This window comes from Colius striatus, chromosome 12, assembly GCF_028858725.1.
Source record: "Colius striatus isolate bColStr4 chromosome 12, bColStr4.1.hap1, whole genome shotgun sequence".
Lineage (NCBI taxonomy): Eukaryota > Metazoa > Chordata > Aves > Coliiformes > Coliidae > Colius > Colius striatus.
Window position 1 is genome coordinate 26193385 of NC_084770.1, and position 12707 is coordinate 26206091.

At 42.6% G+C, this 12707-nt stretch overlaps 1 protein-coding gene across 1 annotated transcript in view; it reads right to left on the minus strand.

Annotated features, from left to right (window-relative positions):
* Positions 1–12707, minus strand: part of LOC104555647 (mitogen-activated protein kinase kinase kinase 13) — a 76860-nt gene that overhangs the window by 43997 nt on the left and 20156 nt on the right. The window contains 1 exon segment of the mRNA XM_062005908.1: positions 2915–3057. The gene's annotated coding sequence lies outside the window, so the exon portion shown is untranslated.

Sequence of the window (12707 nt, forward strand, 5' to 3'; positions counted from 1 at the left end):
AAGTAAATTAAGGTTGTGGCTAAGGAGAAAGAATAACAGCCATGTTGGGAGACATATCAGCTGAAGCATTAAGCCTGGAACCTCCCAGGACAAGTCTTTCACATGAGTGTTTTATAACCTACAGTTTAAAAAGGTGATTGCACTTCCCTTCAAGCAGAGAAATGTGAGCCTGCTCAAACTCCAATTTCCCCCTTATTAGTAAGGAAACATTTACAGAAAGTGCTTGTATACTTGTCACAAAAGAAATAATATGACAGACTACACGATTAGAAGCTTGCTTGGTTCATTTGCTCTCCTACTTCATGCCATCTCTAAGTGTCACAGTCCTCCTTAGGAGCCATACTTTCTATCCTTAAGCCACCTCTATTAGCCTGCTGCTCTGCATCCAGCACTCCAACATTGAGTCCCTCATCTACAGACTAAAAAACAGAAGATAAATAAAGAAGCAATGTTGTTGAAGCAACTGTCAGTAAGGAAGCAAGGACACGGTGGTTGATGCAACTAATTGCTTTCACTGAGATGAAGCCAGGTTCAAATCAAGGGAGAATTTAATCCTTCGGTAAATTACTTCACCTCAATTATAGCTTGTAATGAGAGACAGCTAGAGTCTAAATATATGGATGCTCTGCCTCTACAGCACCCACCACTCCTCACAGAACAGTAAAAACTGACAGGTTTTGTATTAAGAAATGAATCCCAAAATGCAGCTCCATCTCACATCTTCCTGCAATCCTCCTCAGAGGTGGCTCAGGCACCTCCTGAAACTTATGTATCTGTAGCATTCTCTGCATGAAGTATCTCTTTATGACAAAGATCATACAAACACTAAGGAAATGGATAGAACAGAAGCATTTTTCAGTCTCCTTGAGTGACTCAACTAAATGTTTTCTGGAGTTATTTAAATATCCATTCCCTAACTAGAGAAAACTTTAGATTGTTTTAGTCAGACAAGAAAAAGTGATTTTTCAGCTTGAATCTATCTGGAAAAGAAACTTCTTCTCAAAAAATTATTCCTCTAGACTTAATTCCTAAAATGTTACACAATTTGCTGCCTTTCATTTCTTCACACAGGGATATCACAGAATGGTAGGGGTTGATGAATGTTTGGTAACATTCAAGTCCCACCATTTAATTTTTAATGCATAAAATAGATGTAATTAAAAACCTGCATATGTGACACATTCTACAGATGATATCTTCTTAGGAACAGCAGTACCCAAAACCACAGTAAGTATCATGTTAACATTGAAGGCAATAACACAAAAAACCTTCAAAGCCTCACACAGAGACAAGAGTAGAGAAAATGAGACAAAAAGAAACCTCCTGTCATTTACATCACATTTGAAAACTGACAGCAAGATGATAGACAGTATATGTGAACATCAAATGTTATCTTAAAGCTCCTAATCCTGTGCCCTAAGTGGTCAGTGTCAGTCTGGTGTGTCCCAAGGTGTTCTTACATGGCTGGCCACTCCTCAAAAGATGAAATTGTATTTAGCCAACACGATCAACCTGTGAGACTGGGCTCCTTTTCAGTCAGAGCTCCTTGCCAAATACAGACCTCAGCCTCATGGGGAACTCCCTGAAGGAGGAACACCAAGTTTCCTTAGAATATGAACTAGAATGTTTTCAGTAAGGGAAACTCAAAGAAACCAGGTCAGTCAGACTAGAAAATAGGGTTTATATACAACTCTCCCTGCCTGCTGTGCCACCTTGGTTCCAGGTTTCCATGTAGCCCTCTGTTCAAATTGCAGCAAACAGTGCTCTGGTCCCTAGGGAAGTTTCTCATCACCTCTGAGCGTTGCTTGCTTCTCAGTGCTACCTTTGTCTCCCTGTATGAACTGCAGGCTCATGGCTGCCTATTGCCTCTCTCACTCCCCCGTCCTCCCCTGCCCTGTTCAGCCTTCTAAAGTTCCTCTCCCTGAGCTAAACCCGGCTGTTCCCAGACAGCAGTCACCTCCTCCATGACATAGGCTCTGTCTTCTCAAAGACAGGCAGCACAGCTGTGAACAGAAGTACAAACCAAAGAAATGCTGCCTACCACAGAAGTGACGTGCAACTTTTTAATGAATCCCCACTGTAACAAACCAGGCTGTGAGCTTGCTAAAGCAAGTCCCTGATCGTGGCTGACACTTGCCAAGGGGAAGTACCCGAGGCAGGACACCAGAGATGCACAAGCTCTGTGCTGCCTATGCCAACAGACATCAGCCACAGGAACAAGCGAGCCAGATAACCTGAATACCTATGCAGAGCAGTTACCTCCAATACTAAAAAGTTGGATATTACTTTAGACATTGGACATCATTGTGGAAATTATGAACAGCTGCTTCAAAACAAACAAACAGCTAAAACCATGTAGTTCTTACATTAATGAACCTACACCTGCTCACACTTCAAAATGAACCACAGCATTTTTGGCAAGTCTCCTGGTGTCCCGACTCCAGCTACAACAGCCTGGATTCCTGTGAGGACATCTGCACTCTCCAGCCAATCACCCCAGGAAGTACAATGGAAAAGCACTTACAACAATAGAAAAATAATGTATCAAAGTCACCCCCTCACAAAATCAATAAACATGAATTAATATATTCAAATGCTTCCAGAGTTCAAGCTACATTTGAAAGAACTAAACACTGCAAGATTAACTTCAACTCAGTCTATGCAAACACCTCTTTGGCAGTTGTCCCTTCATGTTCACTCACATCTGAACTGGTTCCCATGAGGCATCTGCAACTGAGCAAGTTCAGCAGGGAAATGGCTCTGGACACAGTATAAAACGAGAAGGTAAACTTACCCCTTGCCTCCTATTGAAAGGAAAGCACACCTACAACTTAATGACAACTGCAGGACTGTGTTAGTAACCAGTCAAGCTTCTGACTGGTTACTAGAGTTTAAACCTAACAACTGCTGATACCTGATCATTTTTCCAGATGCACTGAAAGCCCATGTCCTCTTGGCTTACTGCACATGTGCCTCTTCAAGTCAGGTAAGTCGAGCTGTTCTCTGAAGTTGCACCATGAATAATGTTTAGGACAGTCCAGCACTGAATTCTTCTCACTAGAAAGAAGCACAAGAAAACTCAGAATCCTATTGAGCAAAAAGGTATTTAAATAAATGCTCCCACCATCCATCCAAAACATCCCATTAACACATCCTGATGTTACATGGCACACTTAAATGCAGCAGAAAGCATCCAAAATTAAGCATGCACTTTGAAAAAGAAGCTAGGAGTAGTACAAGACCTCAACACATTTAGTACATCCTTTCTTAGCATAGGCACACAGTCTATAATCCTTTTACGGTACAATCTTAATCTAAATTAAGCATGTGGCTCCAGCAGAAGAGCTCACAGCAGAAGAGCTCACAGCTTTCCACACTGCAGACTTACATCATTCACCACTGAATTAGATTTTAAAATAACACACTTCAAGATAATCTATTAAGGATAATTTACACTTTATTTTACACCTAAACGCCAAGCTATTTGTTTTTCTAATTGTAAGGAAATTTTAGGAGAAGCAAAAATGATTACAGTCCTCCCACATACAAACAACTCCTGACATATTATTCCTCTTGATATCAGAAACGTGCATGCAAAGAGACAACAAATACCAAGACTTCCAAGTCTGAGCCTACTGCATCATCTTCCCACTCCACAAAAAAAATCTAAAAGGCTGCAAAGCTTGGCCTAGTTCTTCCTACTATTAATCAGCACCTGGAAATTACACAACTGGCTAGCATAGCCTTTAATGCAAACACTAAACTAACTGCTCTTTAAAAGAAATTCTCTCTACCTGCAAACATTGTTTTCCTTGTTTTCTTAATCACCACAGACACGACAGGGCTTCTGTAACACTGAAGAAGGGATTCAGTAATTGCAGCACAACTGTCTTGCCACAATTAAAAGACTTCAGATAACAAAAGCTACGTGGCCTTGCAAGAACATAGGCACCATCTGCCTCAAGTCATGCACCACATGTGATTCAGCTGGTCTCAATAGCACTTCCAAAGTTTATGAAGTTCAGCATATTCCTAATCTTTTGCAGAAGTAGGAATAAGCAATCACTTATTCCCCTCCCATGTCAAAAGTGCACACTTCAATTTACAAGAATCACAGAATCTCAAGGGCTGGGAGGGATCTCAAAAGCTCATCCAGTGCAACTCCCTGCCGAGCAGCACCACCTAGAGCAGGGCACACAGGAACTCACCCAGGTGGGTCTGAATGTCTCCAGAGAAGGAGACTCCACAGCCCATCTGGGCAGCCCCTGCCAGTGCTCCCTCACCTCAACAGGGAAGAAATTCTTTCTTGTGTTTCTTTGGAACCTCTTGTGTTCCAGTTTATACCAATTGCCCCTTGTCCTGTCATTGGCCATCACTGAGCACAGCCTGGCTCCAGCCTCCTCACACCCACCCTTGATGTATCTGTAACCATGAATGAGCTCACCCCTCAGGCTCCTCTTCTCCTAGCTGCAGAGCCCCAGCTCCCTCAGCCTTTCATCACAAGGGAGATGCTCCACTCCATCATCTCAGTGGCCCTGCACTGAACTCTCTCCAGCAGCTCCCTGTCCTTCTGCAACTGAGGGGCCCAGAACTGGACACAATATCCCAGATGTGGTCCCACAAGGGCAGAGCAGAGGGGGAGCAGAACCTCTCTGACCTACTGCCCACAGCCCTTCTAACCCACTCCAGGCTGCCATTGGCCTTCTTGCCCACGAGGGCACGTTGCTGGCTCATGCTCATCCTGCTGCCCCCAGCACCCCCAGGATCCTTTCCCCTACACTGCTCTTAAAGAGTTCACTCCCCAACCTGTACTGGTACAGGAGATTGTTCTTTCCCAGATGCAAGACTCTACATTTGCCTCGTTGAACTTCAATAGATTTCTCCCTGCCCAAATCTCCAGCTTGTCCAGGTCATGTTGAAGCTTAACTTTCAGGATCACTTACAAAATTATGTAGCAAAACACTATAATGAGATCTATAACAACAATCCTTAGCATGAAGGAAAGTGCCCCCAGCACTCCTGCATAGGAGACAGCAATGACTATCAGCAGGAGCTGTTTGTTTTTCAGATGTTACCATCAAAAGCAACTGTTCCTGCCTATGTGACCACCAGTAATTAAAAGTGGAAGAATAAAGGAATAGCAGAAAAAGCTGTGAAGAGTGTGGGGTGAATTGCTCTGTGGGAGGGACCCCTAGAAAGCCATCTCAAAAGTACAACTGTGAACTGGCCATTACAATTACACACACAGCTTAGGACAATAACAGCTGCACTGTGTTACAGGAAAGAAACACAAAAATCTCTATTTCAGAGAAACAGTTCACAATTATAGCAGCTGAATGATTTTGTTCCATGTGCCTTAAACTACTAACCAAGAGGTAGAAAACTACTGACCAAGGGGTAGCAAAAAGAAGTCCTGCAAAACAAATTCCCAGCACTAATAACTCAACTTGGCATGTATCTGCTGGTCTTTCACCAACACCACTTTAAGTCTTGTTGCCACTGTTACTTCATTTTAGCACTGTATTGGTCTTCTTATCTTCCCTAATTTGCCACAAAACCAGACAAGGTCATTCCACATTCCTTGTAAGAGAAATCTTGTGAAGTCAAGGTCAGGCCACACTCAGAGGCTGTATTTGGGCAATAAAAATGAGGATGACGATACCACGGTATTCTTGCACAAGGAAGTATCAGTTTGCAACCTCCTTTACCCTGTACCAGCCCTGTATTAACCATTGCTTTACAGAATAACTTCCAGGTCAATCAGCTTGCTGGAGGCAGCATGTCCATACTGGGAATGACAGGCACACGACTGTAGTAAATCTGCTTATTTGCACCCCTCCACCACCAGCAGCAGAAGGAAATCCCACCAGTGCACCAAAGGCTCTTGCTAAACCTTCACATGGCATTTTTTACATGAGTGGCAATGCTCCTCATGGACAACTTCTCCCATCTTACTCAACAATGTGCAGAGAACAACAAAACCCCGAGTCAGATCAGTCAGCAGAGCTCTGCTGTACATTACCCCAGGCTGAAACAACCATTTATCAATACCAGCGTTATTCTAGTAGGAGCTGGTGCCAAAGTAGTTTTACAAAAGCACCCAGTCAACAACTCACTGGCACCAGTACAGTGGCCACACAGACACATCCTAAGAGTGAGATGGGGACACGACACAAGCGAGACGTGGTATCCAAATTCCATTGAAGTGTAGACAATTGATCACACCAAACCAGCTGAAGATGTACTCATCTTGTCACAGATCATATTGAACACCTAGCAAAAAACACCTTCTACAACTAGGGGACATATAACACAGGCATACAGATTAATTCCTAATTAGCACACTGCTAAGAACAATGTTTATCAAGCAGTTCATAACTCCTTCCAACAGCAGTAAAGGTGGACACTTTAAGATAAAAACCAGAGTAACTACACAAACAGGTTTATTAGACAAATTTATGCTGTTTAAATATTGAAAATACAAATATTTGCCTTTGCTTACAAGAGAGTTACACGGTTCTAATGAATCAATGAAAAATAAAAGGCCAAAAAGCCAGTAATTACATTTTTTCACCACTGTTTTAAGACAATAATGGTTCATGCAAACACACCAAGGTGTACCTTCTGGCTTAAAAACCCCAAATATTCTAAATTGATGTTATGGATGAAACGATAATAAAGACTCAAGAGAATCAAAAACACAGACACAAAAAAGAGAGTTTGTAGTTGATGACAGTTTTAAACACAACTCATATCTAGAGAATAGCACATAAAATTGGAGAGACGTTGGTAAAAGCCAGGAGATACTAGATGCCTGAAGTTGGCAAGATGCCACTGGGATCAGTTATTCAGTTTTACATGAAAATACACAGCCTTCTAAGGACAGGTTTTAAAACATCTTTTGCTACCTGCTAGCAAAGAGAGGAATTGTCAGTGGCCTAGATGAGAAGCAACTTTTGAGGCTGAAGGACTTTTACCACCGGATGAGTTTAGCTCTTCCTGCACTTCCATTTACCACTACCTTTTATAGTATTTGATTGGCTTTTAGCACTTGCTTTCCAGATTCAACCCAAAAGATTTTATGCATCTATAAGCCACTACAGAAGACAGCATTGTGTATAGCAGATGTAAGCTCTTAAGGATGCATAAATGCATTACCCACTTGGTAAAAACCACTAATATGAATAGAACAGATAGAAAACCCAAATGTAAGCAACACAGAAATGATACAAACTGCAAACAGGGTTACAAAACATACCCATTGATTGGAATTTTTTTTCCCCCTCTAACATAATCATCTTGGACCCAAGGAATGACTTCAATCTAGTATTCCTCAGCCTAACAAAACACCAGCAGCACTCTGAGTATTTGGATTGAAATGCTAAGCTCTGCAGACGGATTTTGTTTAAAGAACTGAACAAATAAAACATTATTTCCTTTGAAATCCTTCTACTTGTGGTTGAAGCCAAACTGTACTGAAATCAACAGGACTGTTAGCATTGTTTTCAACAGAGCTTGGATTTCATTTCCTGTGCCCAACTTCAGATCTGCTAAAGATGCTGCCAACCACCATCACCTGCTTCTGCACTCTCACCATCGCATCAAGTATTTTGCACAAAACATTTTGAAGCAAATACTTACAGAGAAGGCTGCATAAATAGCATGAAATTAGCAGTTGTGGCTGATTTCTTCAGAGAGTAAACTTTGTGTCCCCAGCCTGGTTGCTGTGCCTGGATTAATGCCACTCCTGTACAATGCCCAGGCCTTGGGAAGTCTCTATCCCAACTCAGCAAGGTGGGAGTGTTTGTTATTTTAACTGTTGGTTGATAAGAGCTATCAGCAAGTTTTCAAAGGTTAAACTCAACACATTTAACATGGCAAAACTCCAGAGAAAGCACCAGGAAAATGTTGAATCTGTGTTCCCTCTCCAGGTCCCTCCAGCAAAGGCCAGAACTATTTCATAGACCACGACCTGCAGTGCAGTCCTGCAAAGAAAGTTACACCACAACTCCTGTTCAAAGCAACCCCAACCAAAAATGTCTTTGGAAGCCAGTGAGAAAGCAGCAAAAGCCTTTCAAAGGAGAAGCTTGCTTTGTCTGCTACACAGAATCATAGAATGGTAGGGTTGGAAGGGACCTTTAGAGATCATCTGGTCAAACCCCAGTGTAGAAGCAGCTCCCACCTAGATCAGGTCACACAGGAATGTGTCCAGGAGGGTCTTGAAGACCTCCAAGGAAGGAGCCTCCACACCCTCCCTGGGCAGCCTGTGCCAGGGCTCCCTCACCTTCACAGTAAAATAGTTTTTTCTTATGTTTAAATGGAAGTGTTTGTGTTCCAGCTTCATCCCATCACCCCTTGTCCTGTTGCTAGATACCATCGAAAAAAGTGCTGCCCCAAGCTCCTGACACCCACCAGTGAGATATTGGTAAATGTCAATAAGATCCCCCCTCAGTCTCCTCTTTTCTAGACTAAACAGCCCCAGTTCCTGCAGCCTTTCCTCCTATGAAACATATTCCAGTCCCCACTTTCTGCCATGCAGGACAGGAAAGCTGACCAAAATCTTTAGGTTTCTTCCTTAAATACAAGGCAATTTCAGTGCCGTTGCCAAATTTATCACTGACACCACAGCTCTGTGAGAATGCACAGCAAAACAAAATAAAATCCTCAGTTTAAGGCCTTCTATGACTTTTTTCTATCCCAAACAAGCTACTGAACCTTAAAGAGCTGATGCAACTCCTAACCAGAAAAAAACCCAACCCAGAGTTACAGACTCATTACTAATTCATCCTGGCTGAAGCTGCACACCAGCAGCTGCTGCCTCTCTCAATTAACAGCAAATATTGAGCAGTATTGTCATTCAAGGGTGTTTACTGCCTGCTGCCCTGTCCACCATCCTGCTTTCAAAGCCTTCTTGCACAATTTAAACTATCAATATTAATAAAAAGCTCTTGTAGTTTAACCCCTTATGTGTCAGCAGACTGTAGCAGAAGTGCTTCACTCCATATAACCATTAGATGTTTGGCAGTAGTTGAAGCCTGAAGATGTAAGGTATAACCAAAATGGTGTTGGTAATTCAGATGCCCACAGGGTGCTTGGCTTGGGCAAAAGGTCTGAGCAAAAGTGTGAAAGGTGATGGGAGCATCTCCAGCAGGGCAGCTCTCCTCAGAAATAAATGCCAAAAAGATGAAACAAAAGAGGAGAAAAGGAGGAGATCAAACATCCAGCCTCTGTTAATGAAGATTTGAAAACAAACAAACAACAAAAAGAGGGGAAATAAAACTCAGGATCCATCCTTTCTTTACGGAGACCAGAACCATGCTGTGACTCCTGGTGACCCCATCTCTGCACAGGGAAACATAAAAGAGCCCACATTTGCACCTTGTCATCCAACCTGCTAGTGTGCCCACAGTCATGCTGCCTTTTGGACAGACTGGTTTTAAAACAAATGATTATACAAACAATGCAAGCAACTGGAAACAAGTGCTTCTCCCATGATGCCTCCACAGGTACTTCAGTGTTCTGCTCGCTTTGTGGTGTTGAGTTTGCTGGAAGCCACTTAGGTACAAATGACTGTACATATTTTATATTTCATTTACACAAAGTCTTCCCAGCAAATCAGCAGGCAGGAGCATCTCAGAGGCTCTCCTATGAGCTTACTGCCAACTGGGCCAGGGCCAACATGTAGATACCAGCAACTCAGGGAAGAGAGGGGATGCTGAGCCAGCTGAATTAGACTGCAAGGTGTGCCCTGGTGATATAGACATTACATGGAAAGATCAAGTAGCTTCTGTATGGAATTCATTACATTAAAACCTAGAATAACACCATTCAAGCTGATATTGAAATGGGAAGAATTCACTTATTTCTGAGGTATTAGACCTTTGTAGTAGGGGTTCTGCAGAGGCAACTGCAGTATACACATGGGAGCTCCAAGAAACAACACTGAGAGACATGTCAAACATACAAGGGAATGGCTTTGCAAACTGAGCAGGTAAAAACAGCCTTGGGATCTGGCCAGGACTTCCTGAGCCTCTGCAAGCATACTCTTCTTGCTTTAGCTCATTTGGTTTTAAATCTCCTCATTTTTCAGGTCCCCTCTACCTGTATCGTGTGCAAGTCTAATACCCTGTCTGGCTTGTTAGGAGGAATCATTCCCTCTAGGTTCCTCCACCACCTTTGTGTTGATAATGTCTGAGGTCTTCAGATATATTAGGTGATATGACTAATACCTGCCATCTGTTCATTGTTACCTTCCTCTCTCCTCTTCTCCTTAAGAGGAGTCATCAGCAAAGTGCTTGTTCTACTTGATCTATTTTAGGAGTATGGGCTTTCAGCATCCATGCAGCACTCTCTTCAGCTAAAAAAAGTTAAATCAAGGAAACAGACCATGCTCTGGCAGGGAAAACTGAGTATTTGCAACATCCCTCATGTCCTGTAAATGGCTCTGACTAGGCTCAGGAACAACCCTTACTTCTGCAGAAGTTCTCTTTGCTCCCAGCATGCCCAAGAAACAGAACCACTGCCCAGGTGTCACTCCAGGCTTCAGGCCACATAAGAGCCTACAGATAAAATCCAGGCCTTTGAAGGCTCTCTGCAGAAACCAAGCCAGTCAACACAGTTTACAGCATCAGTGGGCAACATGCTGCAGCTCTTGGTTACCAGGTTTGATGAATAGGGAGTTCCTAATTCTACCACCTTGGTATAGACCACTGAAAACAGAAAAAGGTACAAAGAACTGAAGCCAGATTTCTGCTCATCAGGCTGGAGTGAAATACTCCAACTCACAGGGAATATTAAGCATTAATTATACCAACAGCTGCTCCCCATAAGCTATGGTTAAGGACAAAACAAACAGGACACACAAAGGAAAGATGGGCTGGAAAGGAAAGAGGCCAATGGAGGATATTTTTGCTGTATTTCTTGCAGGAGCTATGTCAAAGTGCAAAGAAAAAAAGCACTGTAGGAGGCTGAAAGACTTGGCATAGAGCAGTGAGGAGTCTCTGGCCCCATAAATGTTTAATTTGAGCAAAGCAGCAGTTTCATAGTAAGCACAGTTCTGCTGCTGCTGAACTGCTTTGATTTCTAAATGACACAAAGCGAAAACAAAAGTATAAAAACAGGAGAAAAAAATAACAGGTAGATTTTTATACCTGGCACTACAGATGCAACATGCACAAGGCAGCAACAGCCTCATGTCTCTCCCTTCACTACTGCACAACACAACAGCACAAGAAGTGGCAACATAGACAGAGCTCTGAAGTAGTTATGTCAGTTCCACAGCTTTGACAGTTCTACACAGTGCTGGGGATAACATCACCTGAGGATAAGAGCTATTGCACTGCACCTTAGAAAACAGCAGGTGCTGCAAATCTTTGATTAAAGGCAGCATGTTGCCTGCTGAGGAAACTGAAACTGTAAAACCACAGAATGAAGATGCATGGGGAATACTGAAGAAAATCAATCCACAGAGCTCTGGGAGCAGAAAAGGGACCCACCTTGCAACATTGCCCTTCAAAAAAGGGCTGATTTCCTCTGTACCATTTCCCCTGCTAATAAAACCCATCAGTGAGCATCACCCCTTTACCATCATCTCCTTAAGTTATTCTCATCTCACTCTAAGCAGCAAGCTCAAACTCATTAAATCAATCTGTGAAGGGAGAAACTACAAAAAGAACTGCAGCTTCACTAAAATCAAAGGATCAGTTAAACCCAGAGTTCATCTCAAGAGCATGACTGTATTTTATTACAATTATGTCACTTCTCCTAAGCTACTATCCATGAGTATGGAATGGTCAAGCACTGAGGAAGAGCAGAAAAGCTCTTTGCTTTTGCCTCAGCCTCATATAGCTGAACGCATCAGTAAGCTAGGAAAGAACAAATGAGAAGTGCTCCAGACCCTACTGAAATCTGCCCAGCCTCTGGAAATCCTCCACACAACTAATACAGGGCATCCCAGCAGTACAGGGTTTCTCTTGTTAAAGTATGAACAGACTTTCAAGCACATACACTAGCAGTCTTGTATTTTGCACTCTCCTCAAGGCTGGAAGTATGTTTTAGGAAGCAACCACAAGTTTCAGAAGTAGTTTCAATATTTTCATCTTTCCTGAGGTAGTGGAGGGAAAAAAATACACACCAGAAAAAGCAGAAACAGAAACCCACAGCACAAACTCAATTAACCTACAAAGACACAACTAAATGTTGCAAGAACACCTACAGCAGAACCCTCTTTTTCACTACAATTAGCCACTGGCAATGAACTTGCAAAGTCAAGACAGTCTTCTTAGGGTCTTCTACATACATCTTATGTAGGGATGTATCACCACTCACACAACAGGACCTCAGTTTTCACTACTGGCTGCTTTGAATTTCCAGCTTCCCAAAAGCTGATGTCACATGGCATTTCTCCTTGCTAAACAGTGACCTTTGTGGGCAAACCCAGTGCTAAAAAGATACAGGTGACAACCAAAATGATGGTGCAGCATGCCACTCAAATGACAGAAAACGTGAGATCTTTACATTGACACATTATGGTAGGATTCTACTGCATTTGCCATCTCCTGTGACACAATCAGGCTTTATTTTTTCTTATGAGAAAACTCTCTTACTCTGAATACAAGACAGATGGTACTGAGCAAGAGAAACACTTGTCCCATATCCTACCAAACGCTGGTTGATGACCTCACCCTCACACAGAAGCTGCACAAGAC